A 19,719-nucleotide genomic window follows, 5' to 3' on the forward strand; every position below is an offset into this window, starting at 1 on the left:
ATTTGTCCATGTCCAGGCCAAAGACAAATGAACAGGGCGGCCCTCCTGGAACCTGCGGAGGGTCCTCACCCTGCGCCCGTCTCCCAGGATGTGCCGGGTGGTGTGGAGGGGGTGTTTCCTTCAGGCGCAAGCCGGGTATTTTTTGCAAACTTTATTCCCGGGGGTGGCGATGATGGGGAACGCCAGACGCCCGGCGGGAGCGAGGCCCCGGGAGGAGCCAGATCGCCGTGTCGGCCCGACACGCGCCACAAGTGGTTCGCAGAAGGAGGGAGGAGCGCGGCGGCCCGGGCCAAGAGGAGCCCGTGCTTCTGGAAGTCACCCTTCCTCGGCCCCGTGTCCCTCGTCCCCCCGTCCCTTCCTCTTTGCCGACGAGAGGAATGACGCCCAAGCCCGAACCGCCGTGCGCACGCAACCTGGTGGGTGGACGCGCGCCACCAACACCGCCGCGACATCGCCACCCAGGGAGGACTCCCAGGGTGGAGGGCACGGCCGGGACGGGGACGAGGGGGAGCCCGCACCTGGGGCGGCAGGTGCGGAGGCGGCGAGCCGGGCGGCGCGTGAGGGGCGCGCTGGGCAGGGGTCGCGGGCCGGGGAGCGGCGGACGCGTCCGAGCTCCGGGCCGGGGCCGGGCGGTAGTGTCGGGGGCTGGCGGGCGGGCGGCCGGGCCGGCGGGGGACGACGGCGGCGGGGCGCGCGGCCGGGAAGCCATTTCCTCGCGGCGCCCCTGGGGGAGCCCGAATGGCCTGCTCCCGGCCGCCGCCGCCGCCGCGCGAGTCGGACCGCCGGGCGGGCCGGATGCAAAACCAGGTCACCGGTTGGCAGACGCGGCGCGGAGGGGCGCCGGGGCCGGAGGAGGGCAGCGGCCGGGAGCCGGCCGGGCGCGCGGGCCCGAGAGGCGGGGACTCGGCGGCCGGGCCGCGCTCGCTTCCTGCGCCTATAAAAGTGGAGCGGCCCGGGCGGGCGGTGCGGCCCCGGCTGCGGCCGCCCCTCTGCGCCCGGGGAGTTGACATTCTGCAGGACTCGCGCGACGTCCCGTCGCCGGCGCTCCCCGGGACCCCGCCGCCGGGAGGAGGGGGCGGAGGAGGGTGGAGACTGCGGGGCTTGGCCAAGGAAGGCGCACATCCTCAGGCGGGCGGCCGTGACGCGGCGGGGATTAACTTTGCATGAATAATGTGAGTGCGCTGGGGAAGGAGACCTTCTGCTCCCGGGCTCGGGCAGCGCCCGCAGGCGGCCTTCCCCGGGCAGGGGCGCCCGACCCGGCAGGCTGGAGGACACCGGTAATTTGGCCGGAGGACGGCGCGGAGGCGGGGGTGCGGGGGAGGGGGCGACGGTCCCCGCCGTCCGGGGGGTGGGCAGGAGGGCGACGGGGGTGTCGCGGGAACCACACGGGGTGCGAGCGGCGACGCCGGGCGCGCACGCGCGCGCGGGCGGGCGTGGGTGGGGTGTCAGCCGCCCTGGTACCCGCCTCCGGGGGTTCGCGCCCCGCCTGGGGGTAGGAGGTGCCCTCTCCGCCCGGGCACCGCTCGGGGAGCCGCGGCGTGGGCAGCGGCGGAGCGGGGCGGCTGGGGCGGCGGTGTTCCTCAAACCCCGAGCCCGGCTGTTGACAGCCTCCTTGTGACATGGAGTTTGGCATCCTCAGCGCCGAACCGAGTGGAAGTTTCCATGATGAGGAAGTTCTGTGACACGAGGGTTCGGAAAAGGTTGGCAGACACCGGGGCTGGTGGTGGGGCGGGGGTGTGTGTGTGGAGGCGGTTTAAAGGGACTGTGGGTCCCTCATCGCCCCTGTTCTCCTGCCCCGGAACTCCGGGCTTTGAGAGGGGACCGATTCTGCGGGTGGCGTGCCCTGGTGCCCGTGCCTGGCGACTTGGCTTCTCCCCACCTCCCCGGGGAATGGGGGGCGACGTCGCTCGCCTCCCGGTTCGCGCTTCTTGCTTCGCTTCTCTTCACGCAGCATCTTCCCCTGGGGCCCCTCGAGTCGGTTCCAGTCCCCGAGTTGTGCCAGCTGCAAGGTCGCCACCCCACCCCGGGCACCCCTCGGAGAAGGACTCATTGGGGGAGTTTTTACTCCAGGTGGATTTGGCCCTTCTCGGCTGCAGTTGTCATTTGTATTTGCCGGCGACCATTGTAGGCGCAGTATTAGTGCTAATTCTTAAGCCTTCTGATTTGTTTTAATGGGGGCGGGGTGAGTGTTTTGTTTACGGAAGGCTCAGTGTATAATTTTTCCCCAAATGGGAAATTTTACAGGAAGGGTCTAGAAGCATAACAGTTAGTGAAGTGAGTGAAAGAGAGACAAGAGTTTACCTGGGCAGAAAAGCGCAGACTCTACGTCGGCCCCGCTCCGCACACGTTGAGAATTTGTGAAGATTCAAACGCTAAGCCTCATCAGTAAATAAATGAAACAGAGTCTTCCCTTTAGCATGTTATTGTTCTTAGGTGCCAGTGAGAGTCAGTTTTAAAGACCCGTTTTGAAGTTCAAAAAATTAAGCATTCCTTGGACAGCGTATTAATACCAGAGCACAGCAGTTTCTGATAGTGATACATGTATTGGGTGATGCAGACCTGCTGGACAATAGCTTTGCCTTCTTTTAGTTTCGTCTGCGTATTTACATTTCAATAATATATAGCATGCTGTGCATTGCAAGGTAATACAAATTGCGTTTTAGTCAAAATATTCCATGATTCAATCTGAATATTCACGGTGAGGGATCTGCTCCCTAATTGATTTCTGCTTACCTCTTTTATTATGAAACAAGTCAGGGACTAGGAAACATGAAAGAAGAAGGTGTTTTGATGAAAGTTATTTTGAGCAGTGGACGTTTTCAGGAGTTTTCATGCCAGTTGGCTAAGCGTTTTAATTGACTCCAACAGAAATTCAATACTAAGCGATTTGTTTGGGCTGGGATATGGGATATGGGAAGGTATTGGTGAACAATCACTTATTATTTGTGCACGTTGAAAAGATACTATCAGAATCTTATTTTTAGTGAATTTTAAAGTTTTATTATGTATTGGAAGTGGTATCATCTGCTAGTAAATATGATTTGCTTCTCTTTTCCAACAAGTGAAATAAGTGATACTGAATTTAGCCCTAGACTTTTTTTTTTAAATGAAGCAATTCCTGTTGGCATTACAAGGCAAAGGCATAATTTTATTGACATTGGAACATTATAAAGTAACTGACCTTTAAAAGAGGAATAAACATTCCATTTTCCCTCCTTTTAGATTCTTTGTAGTAAATCCTACCACAGAGATGAATTAAGGCAACTTCCTTTTCATTTAGCATCTTTGGGGAAAGGAGATTTCTTAAAATTTCCTTAAGAGCAGAGAAAGTTGTGGATCCTTTTCCTTTCCTGGGCTTTTTGCAGTCGTTTGAAGCACAGGGTGTGTGGACCCACAAATGGGATTGCACCTTTCTTTTTTTAGTAAGCTCATCTTTTTGATGGAAATCAGAGTAAAGGTGATTGGTTTCTTCAGCTCCTTTTTGTCATTTTATTGTAAGATTATGTGTTACTTCTTTAAAAAGCCCTCCCCTGACCATTGGAGCAGAGGCAGCCTCCCATTCCCTCTCAAAGCCATGGCATTGTTTTTTGCTTCCTTTTTTTTTTTTTTTTCCCTTCCTTGGTCTTATTTTCCATCTGAATTGTTCATTTCAGTTGCTACTTGTTGAGTACCTGTCTAGACTATAGAGTCCTTGAGAAAAAGAATCTTGACTGTCTCGTTCACTCGTGATTCTCTGGCATCTTGAACAGTGCTTGGCACACAGTAGGTGCTGGATAAATCTTTGTTGAATAAATAAATGGTTGTGCCCAAACACTGTGTTCCAAAAAATACCTGACTAAGCATCTAACTGGGTACCAATTGGATGCGCCAAGATCTGTGCCTGTGTATGTGTGTGTGTGCCATGTATATATGGTTCGATTTTTATCTCTCTCTTTTTTTGGATACGAAAGCTAGCCCTGCTCTATGTAGTGACAACGCAGAGAGTTATTTCTGTGAGTTCTTCCTGGGGGCGTTTGCCTTGAGTACATGGAAATCCTCAGCAGCAGTTTGTCTTACATGGTACCTTGATTCCCTGAAGACACTGACCTTCAGCTCCCTGGGTTTCAGCAGAATCTTTATGAGTTCCAGAGGCATTGTCAGTGCGGAGAGTGAAATTCCAGGGAACAGACATCGCTGGGTGATAGCGATGCCTTCTCACTCAGCAGGTTCTGGTGGTGCCTTTGGCCTTGGCAGCCCTAAGGGGACCAAGGGCATGTCGTGGTATAGCTGGTCTACAGAAGTAGATGTTGGGGAGGGCGTGAACGGGACTGTCAGGAACCAGCACAAGATAGAAATATCCCTTGGTAGTAGATTAGGAAGCAACCTAGTGGTTACCCTATGGGTAAGTTACGTCAGTCAACCTCTCCCCTTTTCCCTTTTCTGCACTTCATGAACAGATTCTGAACCTGATGATGGTGGAAATATTTCACTATCTGAGTTTCCAAGTGACCGAGGTATGACACACAAGGGGTCATCTTCAAATGAGCTATTCATGGAAACTCTTGTGACAACTGAAACTAAAAGGAAATTACAGTTGATGGTTCTGGTCATTTGTTTTTGTTTGTAGAGTATTGGCTTCCAGAAATGTGTCTCAGTAAATGCATAGTAAAAATCCCGCAAAGTGACGAGACTGGTAAAAATGGCAAAGGAGGAGAGATCAAAATCTTGTAGAGGAGTACAGATAATCAAACTGAAATCGTAAGTGCTTATTGCTTTTCAGTATTTAATTTCGCTCTGAGCTTCTCAGTAGCCAAGTTAACAGAAGGAAATGCAGAGTGGAAGCATTGATGTGGCAGGTAGGCCTTGAAGCTGTAAGGATAGATCAGATAACATTTGTAGAGTGCTTACCATGGTACATGGCAACTAGTATCTGCTCCTATGAAATGTCAGATCATATAATGGCCAATACTTGAACTTCATTTCTACGGAAAATGAAGTAAAATTCTTTATATGGTCAAGTCTTTTACCAACCCTCGAGGGAAAAAAATGCAGAAGGCGTAATAATGGAAAGTCACCCAGTGGGACTTTATCTTTGGGGGTCTGAGGTCCCATTGCCCCGCAGAGAAGATTCGGGACGCCGTCCCCTGTGCAGAAGTAGAGCTCAGAAAACCTAGAGGAATGAATGGTTAGCATGTTCTTCAGGCTGACTTCCTCAAATATCCAGTATCTCCGCCAAGCTTTTAAACTGGAACAGTCTGGGGGACGGGACAGCCAGGTACTTGGAAATGACCCTATGGCCATAAACCTCTCTCAACGGGTGGCCTCCATACTTTGTGCTTTAGCCTGTACAGTTATCGCCCTGCAGGGCGGTGTGTTTGTTTTTGTTTCATTTCTGTCTTCCCCTCTGAACTGTGGTGATGGGCTATGGGTTTACTCATCCTTGACTTATAGCACCTAGCAAAGGCTTTGACACATGGGCACAAGGGAGAAGCTCGTTGGACGAATGAATGAGAGGGGGAGAAGGGGAGACGCTTCTCTCTCTTTTCTGACAGTGTATCAGGTGTCATCTTCTGTCTTAGTTTTGCCCATTGTGAATGTTTGCTGCCTGGATTGCATTGTATGTCCATATGACAGCAGGGTAGTTTGCTAGAAGGGCTTGTTCTAGTGTCTGAGCTGGTTGAGCAATAGATGGCAGGTGAACTCCTTGCTTTATTTAAAGTGATTTTCATTACTTGATTTGATTCCTCATTCAGTCTACAAAAATTTGTGTACCTCGTATGTGTCTGGGCCTGTTTTTGCAGCTCAGTGTGTAGCCTAGTGAGCTATGAGACAATATGCATATGTTAATGCAAAGGGATTCTGAAGTGGTCTCCACTGGGATGGAATGGATATGCCTATCGGGGTCCCTCGTATGGCCCCCTAGGTGACATAAAGTTCTTTTAATCTGAGGATGTGATGGTTTTGTGGGTTGTGTCGCCCATGTGTATTAGCGTAAATTGCAGTGCGATTCACCCGGGACTGTCTTGGGATTCATGCGGTGTGGGGTTGAATACATTTAGGCTGGTGAGTCTTCTGATTCAGGGTGTTCGCTCTCCACCTTAAGTTCCCAAAGTGTTCGTCAATTACAGCATTTAAGCAAATGGGGGAGGGGAGGCTATCCAGATCACTGAGTCACAGATAACCTATTTCTCTATCCTCCTCTCGGGAATCGGGCCAGCTGACAGTGAGAATCGTGATCTACATTTAATGCTAATGTTGCCTGTCCATACTGTCCTAATTTCCAGGGACTTTGGATCTTTATGTACTGGCAGCTCTTCCTGTGCAGTACTATTTTTACTGAGTAAGAAACTGAGCTCTGCTGTGAACTTAAGTATCTTTTTCCAAATGGCAAGTCAGGAGAGCCTGGAATTTGGACCCAGGAACCTTGACTCTGTCCCAGGAAGCATACTGTAGCCTCTTCATCATGATAGACACTCGAACATATACATATACACACAATATACATATACATATGTATACGTGTATACAACACATACAATAATATGTATATCATGATATGCAACGTGTATATAACAGTATAGTAATGCGTATAATAACATATGCGTACATGTGTGTGCCTGTGCGTATGTGTGTGTGCGTGCTGAGAGTGGACTGTGGATGGGGCACATATAACAATTAGGAAAGGACTGATCTGAACGAATTACTCACTCAACTTCCTCTTTCTAATAAAAGAGATCTTAAGGATTATGCCTTCTCTTCTGGGATCAAGAACGTAGGGGTTTATTCAAAAAGTCGTGAGTGATAACCTGATGAAAGCAAAAGCTTGGACAAAGGAATGTTAATTGACAGCAGGTATGTCTTCTTCATCTGGGAAGTACACTTGTGTGATTCCTCTGGAGACCCAGGAGTGTTCATGATGAAGAGAGTGGAGAAGACAGTCCTGGTTTTGGTGGCAGACTGTATGATTGTGGCATCCAGGGCCCACTGAATATTCTGACTCTTGTGACTTGTGTTGTTCCATGGTTCTCAAGATGGTTCAGATATACTTTCCCCTCTTTTGTTTCTCTTAAGGCTCTGTTTTCCCCAGATTTCAGCCACGGTTGTACAGAACAGGTGCTCAAAAAATCATGATTGATATTAGCACTCATGACATTCCTGGGTTCGGGTTAGCTTTTTCGTGTTGCTCTTCCATATGCGGCAATGTCTCACCACTTGCATGTCCATACATGCAGAGTCTGCCTCTGTGACAAGTGCGTGTCATGTTCTCACATACAGTGAAAAAGGCACTGCTCGTCTCTGGCGTCAGCTGTGGTTCCCATGGCAAGAAATGCCACAGTTATGCTGGTGTCCCCAGCTACACATCCTGTCATCACTTTTAGGCCTTCTCCCTACTCCTAAATGTTTCGGCAGATCTTCGTCAGATTTAACTTTTTATTTGTTACTCTATGGGAAATCCCGAGTTTAACAACTTAACGCAAGCATTCTCAGAGTCTACATTTATGCTTGTGTGCATGTGAATCTCCAAGAGGGAGAGCAGGTACCAAAACTTACTGGGTCAGCATATTCTTTGTGTGTGTGTGTGTGTGTGTGTGTGTGTGTGTGTGAGAAACCACAAACGACTAAAGTTCAACGCAGAAGGTTGTGAGGAATAGTTCATAGTACTGCACTTAAAAAATTGAGTACAATTTGTTTTAACTAGCCCCACAGCTGAACCTTTGTGCTCTTCTGTAGAAAATCTATCAGTTTGTATTCAGCACTGATTAATGCCGCCATTGTTGAAGTGTTTGTGATTATGTAAAAATCAGGCTAACTGGCCGTTACTTCAAAAATATTATAATCATAAAATATATCTTTCCTTGACTTCATTTCTGGTATTTAGGTACATTAATTTCCGTAAGACAGAGAATGGGTTATTTCTGCCATATATGTTTTTGTTTACTTTTTTGAATTTCACCTAAGCTTCATTGTAATTTCTACCCCAAGCATCTGGAAATCTAGAATAATGTATTTATATTGGAATTGCAGTTACAACAGGGGGAAGCATAAGGTTGTATATTCTTGTATTATTTGTCTTTTATATAAGAAATAGAAACCAGGGGAACCTTATACAGGAAATCTTTTTTAAAACAATTTAAGTTATGGCCTATGTGGATGATGAACATGTCAATTTATCCTGTCGTGTAGTAGTTGTAAGGGACTCTTGAAAAAATATAATGCTAGGCATTTGGCTTATTAATTTAATCTCACACTATAGATTCGTAAATGTGACGTATTGCTAAGGTGAAGGCATCCTCTGGAATGTACTCTGCATGCATTCATTTGCTGTTAATTAAGAAGCTGTGTTCAGATTTATCTTTATTGAAGTTGTCATGAAAACCAAGGCGTAAAATAAGGAAACTTGCTTCTTTTCTCCTGGAATCTGTCCATCCCTCCACCCATTCAACCATCCATCCCTCCATCCCTCCACCCATTCATCCATCCATTCCTGCATCCATCCCTCCACCCATCCATCCATCATATATGCACTGGGCATCTACTGGGTACCAGGCTGTATAGTAGGTTCCAAGACACCATGGTGAACATTTAAAAATCCTTGCTGTAGAGATACTCAGAGTCTCCTGGGTCAATCAACAGGAGTTAATTTAGTGTAGACCAGTGTTTTTCAGCCTCTGAACTATTGACATTTGGGGCCGAATAATTCTTTCCTTTGAGGAGCTGCACTCATTACTGTAGGATGTTTAGCAGTATCACTGACCTCTACCCACTAGATCCCAGTAGCTCCCCCGACACGCCAGTTGCAGCAAGGAAAAATGTCTCCAGATATTGCCAGATGTCTCATGGGCAGGAAAGTCACCCCCACTGACAACCACTGGTGTCGAGTTAAGAGCCAGAGCTGCAGAGTGGGGATGTGTGGATTCATGTCTTGGCTTCCCCTGGCTTCATTACACTTGCTTGGTTTCCTCATCTATAACATGTGAAGATTAAATGAAATAGTGTAGCACTTGACCTGCAATTCAGTGTTCCTAAATATTAGCTCTTCCTAGTGGTGGTAGAATTAAGGCTTCAACCGTTACGATCAACTACAATATTGATAAGCTCTGTGATGAAGTAAGTACAGTGTACAGTGGGGACCCATAGTCCGGAGTGGGGAGAGTTCTAGGCAGTAAGAACACCATATACAAGTGCATGAAATGGAATAAAAGTATGAAGCATTTGGGAAATTGCAAGGAGCTTAGTCTGACGTGCACAGGGCAAAAAATGAAGCCGTAGGAGCAGGTAGAAGCCACATGATGAAGACTTTCCAGACCAAATAAGGAAGATGGACTTTATCTTGACAGCATGGAGAGACGAAGGAATGGTCAGCACATCAGATTTTTATTTTAGAAGGGCTCTTGGGGATAGGTCTTGAGTGGGACAGAGACTGGAAATGGTGAACCCAGTTAGAAGTTCTAGAATAATACACTGAGAGAGGATGGCTGCTAGAACAGAGGCAGTTATATGTTGCTGTGAAGTCTTTGGGAACAGATTTCCTTTTCTCTAAGATGTGGCAAATTTTTAACATTTAATTCCAATAAGGCATATTTTTAGCAAGCTGGCTCTACATTTGGGGGAATTTCAAGTTTAATTTGAAAGCAGATTACATGATAGGTTCTCTTTAAAGTGTTTTCAAATGAAGCTTAATTTAAAAACTATCTCACAGCCTATTTGTCGCTGTTATTACTCAAGGATTTCTCTGCTCTTAAGTGCTGATTTTTCTACCTGATAGGGATTTTATTTCTTTAATGATCGAAATTAGAGATGGGTGGAGAGTATGAATCCATGAATGAATGAATATAGTGACCTTATAGAAATACCACCTAATTTAGAATAAGAATATTTTGGACAAGTCTCTTCACTTATCTGAGCTTTCATTTCCTTAGTCATGAAATGGTAAGAGTAGATAAATTAGGTAATTTCAAAGTTATCCTTAGTCCGGGCATTATCAGGATTAACTTCTTCATATTGCAAATTTTAGTTTTTAAAAATATTGCAAAATATTTTACAAAAGTAGACTTAGAGTCAGAGACAGCCCTACCTGGGGTAATATAAAGTCAACAATGATTTCTTTTCCTTTTACATTCCCTTAGCATGATGACTTCTTATCATTGTTTGGTCTTATTTCTTAGTAATCCCAAACAGATTTTCTACAAATATTTTCTATAATAGGCCATATAATAAATATTTTCAGCTTTTCAGGACTACTCAGCTCTGCCCTGTAATGCAAAACCAGCCATAGATAACATGTAAGTAGTCATGGCTCTGTACCAATAAAACTTTATTTACAAAAACAGAAGGTGGGTTGTAATTTGCTAACACCTACTAGCTGAGCAGAGTCCAACAGAAATATGATGTGAGCCACATAGGTAGTTTAAAATTTTCTAGTAGCCATGTTACAAATGAGTAAAAAGCAACCAGTGAGTTTGACCTCAATAGTATATTTTATTTCATCCAAAAATTATTAACATATAATCAATATGAAATACCAATGAGATATTTTGCTTTTTGTATTAAACCTTTAATATCTGGTGTATATTTTACATTTGTAGCACATCTCAATCTTGACCTAGCCACATTTCAAATGCTCAATGGCCATTAGTGGCTAGTAGCTGCTAGAACTAGGCAGGACAACTTTAGCCTTAAAAATGTATCGTTCTATCAAATTCCATGCAAAAATAAATTGTATACATTATTTCAAGTGATTGAGACACTTAAGTTTTTCTTGCCACGTATATTGGTTAGGAAAACACTCTCTACACTTTGAAATAAAATTAAAAATGCATGGGAGCTAAAGAAGGTAGAAGTTTATCTTTCACCCACGTGAAGTTGAAAATTGTGGTTCCTGATTAGCTTGGGGACTCTGCTCTATGGCGATTCTGAGGAATCCTGATTCCTTTGGTCTTGGGCTCCTCCATCTCCAGCTCAAGGCTTCCAAGACCATGTCTTCACTGCATCAGACCCCTGAGAAGGCAAGAGAGTGCAGAAACACACCAGCCTCCTAACTGCCTCCGCTTGGAAGTGACCCAGAATCATTTTGCTCTGATTCCACTGGTGAGAACAATGCCGTGCCCACCTCCCGCTGAAGAAAGCAGGATGAGAGATACAGCCCCTGTCTCACAGCTGCTTTCCTGTGATGCCTCTGTGCTGTAGAAGGGGAAGGGGAGCCGGAATATTTGGTGGCCAGTGAACTGTCTTTGCCACCCTGTGTAATTCTGTTTTTCAGTTCTTCTGAGGCTCTCCTCACAGCACTGTCTTCGTACTTCTGGAGGCACTGGCAAGTGATGGAAACATCCCGATAGCAATGACATAACCCAGTTCTGGGTTTTGGTGCAGTACCACCCTCCTAGCTGACCCAGTTCTGTTTCCTCACTTCCTGCTCACTTTTACGAGGTGGGTCATTGTTAATCTGGCTACACCCGGCTTTCCCTTTTAGTCTTTGATCATCATTTTGATTTTCTTGAGAGATCTCTGTGGGTCATAACATGTACATAGTGTTGGGAGTTTACTGATCAATCCTGGTATAATTGGCACATTATGAATGTGCTGATTTTTTTAAAGGAAACTAAAATTTAAAGTAGAGCTATCAGGAAGCAGAGGGCAGAGCCGATTCTTGGTGTGTTGACAGAGGAATTGAAGCCCTTTTCCTGGAATCATTCTGCAGAGCTTTAGACAGTTTAAATAAATGGCTTATTACATAATGTCTTGACTAAAAATAGCAATTTTCCTAGTATTTATTCTACTTATCATTCCTTACTACAATGGGGAACGCTCTTTTTTAGTCAAAAAGGATATTTGCTTGTTTTCTTCCCAAATTGTAAATGTGCTTGATCAGATATTCATCCAGTTCTACAGAAGTGCCTCTGGCGAAGGAAATGTTAGAGGGGCATGAAAAATAAAAGTGAGGTAAAGGAAAAGAACAAAGAAGCTCTTTCCTTCGAACGTTGTGAAAACGTACTTAATTATTATTAAAATGTCTTAATGTGAGAGTAAAGAAACACTTGCCAAGTGCACATGTGTTTTAGATTATGAAGAAATAAGACCAAGTGATCAGAAGTATCATGTTAAGGACCTGTAAAAGGAAAAGAAAGAACTGTTTGCCTTTATATTACCCGAGGTAGGGCTGTCTTTGACTTCAAGTCTGTTTTTGTAAAATATTTTGCAATATTTTTGAAAATCAAAATTTGCAATATGAAGAAGTTAACCCTGATAAAGTACCTCTCAGGTGCAGAATCCAGCTAATTCTTTTTTTTTTAATTGTAGTTGATTTGCAATGTTGTTTTCATTACTGCTGTCCAGCAATGTGATCCAGTTATACATGTATATATATATATATATATATATATATATACACACACACACACACACATTCTTTTTCATATTCTTTTCCATTATGGTTTATCACAGGATATTGAATATAGTTCCCTGTGCTATACAGTAGGGCCTTGTTGTTTATCCATCCTATATATGATAGTTTGCATCTGCTAATTCCAGCCTCCTACTCCATCCCTCCCCCAACCCCCTCCCGCTTGGCAACCACCAGTCTGTTCTCTATGTCTGTTGAGTCTGTTTCTCTTTTGTAGATGGGTTCATTTGTGTCATATTTCAGATTCCACATGTAAGCGATATCATATGATATTTGTCTTTCTCTTTCTGACTTATTACACTTAGTATGATCATCTCTAGTTGCATCCATGTTGCTGTAGATGGCATTATTTTGTTCTTTTTTATGGCTGAGTAACATTGCATTGTATATATGTGCCACATCTTCTTTATCCATTCCTCTGTCGATGGACACTTAGGTTGCTTCCATGTCCTGGCTACTGTGAATAGTGCTGCTGTGAACATTGGGATGCGTGTATCTTTTTGAATCCAGCTAATTCTTGACATTCCATAATAAAGAAGAAATCATTTTCTCAGTAATCCCCAACTTGTTCCTGGCTCATCACTGGGATCCTTGGGGCTCAGAGTAACCTGCAGTGTGGGCACCAGTCATGTCCTATTTTAAAGTCCTGTCACAGAGCAGGGAGGAGAGACACCCTCCCCGCTTCCCTTAGAGGCCAAGTGTGTTGTGGGGAGGGTGGAAGCTGAGGGTCCTGGGTCCTGGACTGGTTGAGAGCTGGGGCACTGGAGAGAGATCAGGAGTTACGGGTGGGTGGCGGACGTCCCTACAGGTGCTGAGTTGGCTTTGTCCCCTTCTAGCTCGTGGTCTCTCTGGCAAGTGAGTTAACCACCTTGAACTTCAGTCACCTCACCTGTGCAGTGAACTAATATTGGTACTTACTTGACGGCATCATAGAGGAGATTGAGTGGAATCGAGTTTATGGACTGCTGAGCCCATCCATAGTGCCTGGGGAGTGCCCAGTACATGGGAAACAATTTTATCATTATCTTATTATTACAAAAATTGTAAAAGTGATTGTATTCAGTCAGCCTTCACCCTGGAAGTACGGAGCTTGATTGTCCAAAAGGCAGGAGATCAAAGAGAGAGACCCAAAAGTCAACCTGCAAGTTTCCTTGATCATTTTGTATCATTCGTTATTCTTTTTTTCAGTTTTAAATTGTTAGGATGTGTTTACTGGTAACAATCTCCTTTTTATAGATGTCCTGGCATTTTTCATCGTCGAGAGATATGTTCCATGGTCCATCGTTGAACTTAGGGAACCCTCAGGGTCTGTGGAAAATAAGAATAATAGACGTAAATAGTTTATCTGTACCATTTTTAAAGAGTCCACATATAAGCGATATCATATGAACCTATTTACAAAACAGAAAGAGTCTCAGATGTAGAAAAGAAAATTATGGTTACCAAAGAAGAAACATGGTGGGGAGGGATAAATTAGGAGCTTGGAATTAACATACACACACTACTATATATAAGATAGATAATCAACAAGGACCTGCTGTATAGCACGGGGAACTCTACTTAATACTCTGTAATGACCTACATGGGAAGAGAATCTAGAAAAGAGTGGATGTGTGTATATGTATAACTGATTCACTTTGCTGTACACCTGAAACTAACACAACATTGTAAATCAACTCTACTCCAATTAAAATTTTTAAAAAATAAAGAAGAATAAATGTTTGGTCACCTGCCCAGGACTGCAGCCACTTGAACGCAGAGTTGGCTCTCCCACTTGGATTGAATGTGATTCTGAAGCTGACCACCTTCCTGCCTTTTTTCATAACATCTACTCCTGTCTCTTGCTCTGATGCTGTTCTGCTGTCCACAAGCAAACTTCTGTCCCTGACGGTTTCATACCTATTTTTTCCTGCTTCTGTTTCAGCACAGCATCCTAATATCCTTCATTCAGGGAGCTCCCCCAGTCCTGCCATGATTCATTAGGATTGAGATCCAAAGTACCTCCGCTTCTGCCCTGCTGCAGCGTGCCCCTTTAATGACAGTTTCCCTCACCCCTTTGTCCAAAGATAATATTACATGTTTAGTCACTTACTATACGCATTTCTTCACTGCCCAGTGTCCAAACCTCATATTGGTCAGTGAGATGGATATTTCTCTGCTGGATTTGAAGTTCCAAGAGGGCAGGGGCTGTGTGTTGAACAAGTTTAGTGGAGTCTAGAAGGCAGGCCCAGTACGTAGGTGCTGAGTAATGCTTTCCTGCTGTTTTGACTAACCACATGCAGGCTGTTTTCGTATAATTAGGATGAATCTAATTTTAAAATGAACAACCGTGTGTCCTCAGATGAACCAGAATATACACTTACAAGGCGCTGCTGTCCTGCATTATAAATAAGGGAATAGGTTGTCCGGCAGAAAAGCTCTGCTGTTCTTTTCCCTTAAAACAAACAAACAAAAAAAAAGCAAAAAAACTCTCCACACATCAGAGATGAGATAGAAGATCTTCCCATCCCCTCACCTAAGTTGGCAAGGAATCGGGGCCCCAAAGTGGATGTTCTTGGCAAAGATGAAACCCAGCGAACATCCACAAGTTAAGAAGAGAGGCTTCTGAGGATTTGTAAAGAAACGTCCTTAAGAATGGCTTACGGTGACTAGACCCTAAGGGGGGCGCCTGATTCCCATCCTGGGTGACAGCGGGACTTCCTCAGGCGATGGCTTCAGGTTTCTGCAGGGCCGTGTTCTGAGGCCCTTGGAAAGTGTCAGCTGCATCGCTGTTTACAGACCTGTTGCTGGTGTGGGGAGCCCCTTGCACTCATTGCCGCCGTGGCATCCCTCAAGCTCCGAGCATTTTCTTGAGATTTTTAACATCTCAGAATTCCCACTGCAGGGAAGATGAGTGATTTAACATCGCCCTGAAGGGGTTTATAGTTCACTTCTCTTCTTTGTCTAGCAAGGTTTTGAAATAGCTGCTTCATTTTGCTATTCTGTGGTTTTCAATCCCCACTGGTAATTCATTAAAGTTCATTTGAACCACGGCTGCCGTTGTTTTCATCTTTGGCTCTTCCTGGCACCAGAGTAAGACCCCTTTCTCGGAGTCAAGTGTTACTTATTTGAGTTCTTGCAGAATTTTGACTTCATAGGGATTGTGCTTGCATTCCCTGCCAGCCTTGAGCAAAAGATGTGGCTTTGCCTGTGCCCTCGATGGGAGAGAGAGGAATGTGCCTGGAGTTGGGTTTCAGATGGTCTGAAAGAAGTCGGTCTAGAGCCTGTGGCTCAGAGGATCCCAATGATTCTGTGCTTAGGACTTGGGGATGGGAAGACCGGCCCCTCTGCTAGAGGGCTACTGTGGACCCAGAGAGTTCTCACATCCGAGGAACCTGGGGCTCAAGTGGCCGCCAGCCTAGTCTCTCTTCAGAAGACTTGCCATTAGAGTTTGGGTTCCCCAGAAGCAGACCCTGAGATGAGAATTGAAGTGCAAGTCGTTTTAGGGGGAAGGTAAAGAAAACACCCATAGGAGAGTGGGGAAGGGGGCCAGAATGGGGATAGCAGTCAATAAGGAGGCATTATTAAACCGGTTACCACTGTGGGCACACTGGGGAGCCCTAGGAGATGGCGTGGATCATGTCTCACAGTTACCCACCCAAGAGGCAAGGGAGTACCTACTTCTTCACCAAACCTGTCAGGCATCCGTTGGGGACTGCCTACAGAGGCGACTGATTTCCCGGCATTTCAGGACTGCCACTTGGGCAGCCAACAGCACACCTTGAGGCAAAGGAATGCAGTTTTTGGCAGCTGGAAGACAAGCTCATGGGCATTGAAGTGGAGCCCATGAGGAGGGGGGTCAGGGCACCAGCATCGTCTGCTGCACGTAAGCCTTCCTTGTCAGTGGCATATATCCCTGGAGGGCAGCCTGTAGTGCTCATTTCCACCCAAGGATCTCTGGCCTCTTTTGGACTTCTGCTTCGTATTCACGAGGCACAGACTGCCTTTAGCGGGAGCAGTGGAGCTGACCCCACAAGCACCTGGCTCAGAGTTGACTAGAGAGGGATCCAGTGAAACAGGAGGCACAGCCAGATCCCCAGCTCTGTTTCCTTACCCTCATCTCTCTCCCACACTGTCTCCCTTCTGTCTAAGACCTCGCTTGTTGCCCAAGATTGCCTAGTGGTCCTGGCGAGCACGTTCTGTTTCCTAATAGCTTCTGCTCTTGCCTCTACCAGGCTTTTTTTTCCCCTTTTGTACCCCTGGAACATGGTTTCTCGACCTGGGTGCTATTGATATTTGGGGGCACGTAATTCTTGGCTGTGGGGGATGCCATGGGCATTGCAGAATGTTTAGCAGCCTCCCTACCCTCTACCCTCTAGAGGCCATTAGTGTTCCACCCCGGAGTTATGACAGTGAACAGACGGTGATTGCCCGTTGTCCCCTGGGAGGCATAATTGTCCCCATTGAAAACCACTGCCTTAGACCAGTTCCAAGTCCCCCTGCTTCCCTCCCCCAAGCTCCTCGCCAATTACACTTACCCATCATGGCCGGTGGGGAGAGGCATCCCCAAATCTGCCTCCTCTTCCACCTGCCCTATTCCCACCAGGAATCGGGAGTCAGGAATCAGTGCCCTGGTCTGTGGGTCTGTCTGTCTGTCTGTCTGTCTCTTTTTCCTCCCTTCCCCTCGCTTCTCCCCATCTGCATGGTGAGCAGCTGCAATTTGGAAGATGCCACTTTTCCTTTCTTCCTCCCTTTTAAAGCTTCCTGCTCAGTTCAGTGAAGCAAACACTATAATGGGAAAACAGCTAATAACGTGAGATGGCACATTCAAAAAATTTTGTTCGTTCATTTTTTTATCAAACCCGTATCCTGTACCAAATGTGTGCAAGGTCCACGCTCGGGTGCAGTGGTGAGCCCATTCCCTCGTCCCTCCAGACGGGTCCACAAAATGATTACACGAAGGACAGCCTCACCAAAATCAAGACTGTTTTCATTTTATCAATACATGTATATCCCGGATTCCGGTGGCCGGAAGTACAGAAAGCCAGTATCGTACCAGGAACAGTTACGATTACTGTCAGTGTTTCCTCGTGTGGGAATTCTAACTCCACGGCTTAGAATTATGAAATCCTGCTTTGAACTACAGAATTTACCTCTGTCACGTTCAGAAGTATGTTTTGAGCGCGGTCCACCTTGACAAGCGGGTTTCACAGTTTAACCGGTGCCTGAAACAACGTGTTAATAGATCTTTCACACTCCTGTTTGCCGGCATCATCTCTGCTGTTCCTGCTTTGTTGAGACAAACAAGGTAGTTGTCCATATTTTGGGGTAATCCCGTCCAAAGGTGGCTTCAAGCAATCCCAGAGAGGGTGGCCTTGCCACTGCTTGTTTGGGCTGAGGGTTGGTTATGGAGAAAAGGAAACGGTGCAAATCACAAAGGGGAGGATGTTGAAGGCACGAGGATGCCTCCTTTGCAGTGAGTACCGCCTGTGGGGATGCTGGGGTCGTGCCCCGGTCACGGCTGCACGGCTGTGCGGTGGGAGTGTGTCCCACGCGGCCCTGCTCCTCTGCACCCACACTTCTCAGACTGCTGCCCCCAGGCTGGCTGGTGGTAAAGGCACCGAATCTCCTGCCCCAGCCCTGCCCAGCCAGAGTCTGCATTTCACCGAGATCCCCAAGGGCTTCACCGCAGTGGGAGTTGAGCTTTTGTTCTGCTTGCATCTCCTCAGGTAAAAAATATGCAGTCCAAGCATACAAAAGAGTTACCGGGGTAACCCCGGTGGGTATTGACTAACCCATTATACCCAGCTTATTGTTTTTCAGACTTGGTAATCAGCACGTTAGTGGGCCCCGAGTCAACGTAATGAGTCACATCCACAAAAGTTTTGGGTAAGAAAGACTAGGATAGAAGGTATTAGAGTAAATCACATGTTTTTGAAGCATTTTATTTCATTAAAAAAATGCAGGTACATGCACACACGACACCGCACCTTTATATGTATGTCCTGGGTCATAATAGCAAACTAGAATTCTGGCTGAGGTTATGGTAAAAGACAAACAGGCAAACAAACAAACCCCCCCAAAATGAATGTATCTCTTTATATATATGCAGATCAGTGTTTTAAAAAAATAAAACCCCAAACACATGCATTTGATGAAGTGTGGCCCCTCAACTGTCCCCAGAGATGATGAGACTGTATTCCCTAAACCAGATTCCTGAACCAGTAAAATGTCTAAATAGCATATATGAATGTTAAAATGATCTCAGTTGCACGTTCATGACAGTAAGCATTTACGTTTCACCCTCAATTTCAAAAAACAACTCTCTGTCAGAGAATGCCTCAAAATCTTGAAAAAGACACCTTTAAAGAAAAGCTCATTTTAAATCAAGAAAATACAGCTGTAGGCTGATGGAAGGACATCCATGGACTGGAAGGAAATGACAATTTTGAACCCCAAAGAAATTCCCCAGGTTATGAGAAGTACAGGGCATCCCAAAAGTGGTACTGCTGTTTTAAAGTTTAATGTCTTCAGAAGTGTGAATGCTACACACTTAACAAAAAAGGATCTGGAAGTTTAATCATTTCCATTTCTTCAACATTCATTTAGCTCTGCAGAGTTTGAAAAGTCAGTTTTTACTTTTAACTTATTGTTTCAGGGGTTGACAGCTTCCATCAGAGAGACTGAAAAAAAAATTAAAATGAAAAATCTCATTGTCTGTGGAATTGTTTCCTTAATTTCATTTTCAGATTGTTGATGGCTATCATATAAAAATACAGTGGATTTTGGGGGAACAAAATTACTTTGCAAAAGCCACAAAGCTCCATGAGTGTCCAAGAGATGGGGGTAATGAAGCTTTCCAGAGCATTCTTGTCTGAATTTGTAGCATTAATCCTTCTGAAGATATTAAACACCTGGGAGCTGGAAGGCAACCATGTCACTCTTTGAGCACCCGCCTGTGTGAAGCTGAGGCCCAGAGACCTTGAGAGTCGGATTTCACCACGTGTGGGAGAGAACTAGTCCTGGGGCCTCAGCTGGGCACTGTGAAGGAGGGTGCTAATGCCAGGATGAGACACGGTTTCAGGGCAGGGCTTTCAATCTCTCAGACAGGATTCGTGCCAGGATCCGTGTCCGTGAGAGTGCCTTTGCCCTGCAGAGCTGGTCCTGAGCTTCCCCTCCATCCTTTCAGACCCCTTCCCACCTTCTTCCTCATCCACGGGGCCTCCGACTTTGCTGGAATGGTTGTGTCCCCACGTGGTGCCTTAGAAGGATGCCAGGGAGCTAACTAAAGCAGTATTCCATGAAACAGGATTTCAGATATGCTTTGAAGGAACAGTTGAAAATGTTTTCTTTGTTTTCTT

General features: G+C 45.9%; 1 protein-coding gene across 7 annotated transcripts in view; it reads left to right on the forward strand.

Annotated features, from left to right (window-relative positions):
* The first annotated feature begins 314 nt into the window (after nucleotides 1-314).
* The window catches only part of THRB (thyroid hormone receptor beta), a 392,336-nt gene continuing 372,931 nt past the window's right edge, over nucleotides 315-19,719 (forward strand). Inside the window, exons 1-2 of one of the 7 annotated variants that reach the window (XM_027086496.1) lie at nucleotides 1,191-1,277; nucleotides 1,640-1,700. The gene's annotated coding sequence lies outside the window, so the exon portion shown is untranslated. The other 6 variants (XM_027086498.1, XM_027086499.1, XM_027086497.1 and 3 more) reach the window with 6 other exon arrangements.

This window comes from Aethalodelphis obliquidens, unplaced genomic scaffold (genome assembly GCF_003676395.1).
Source record: "Aethalodelphis obliquidens isolate GAN/ISIS:26980383/991018 unplaced genomic scaffold, ASM367639v1 scaffold56, whole genome shotgun sequence".
NCBI classification, from domain to species: Eukaryota; Metazoa; Chordata; class Mammalia; order Artiodactyla; family Delphinidae; genus Aethalodelphis; species Aethalodelphis obliquidens.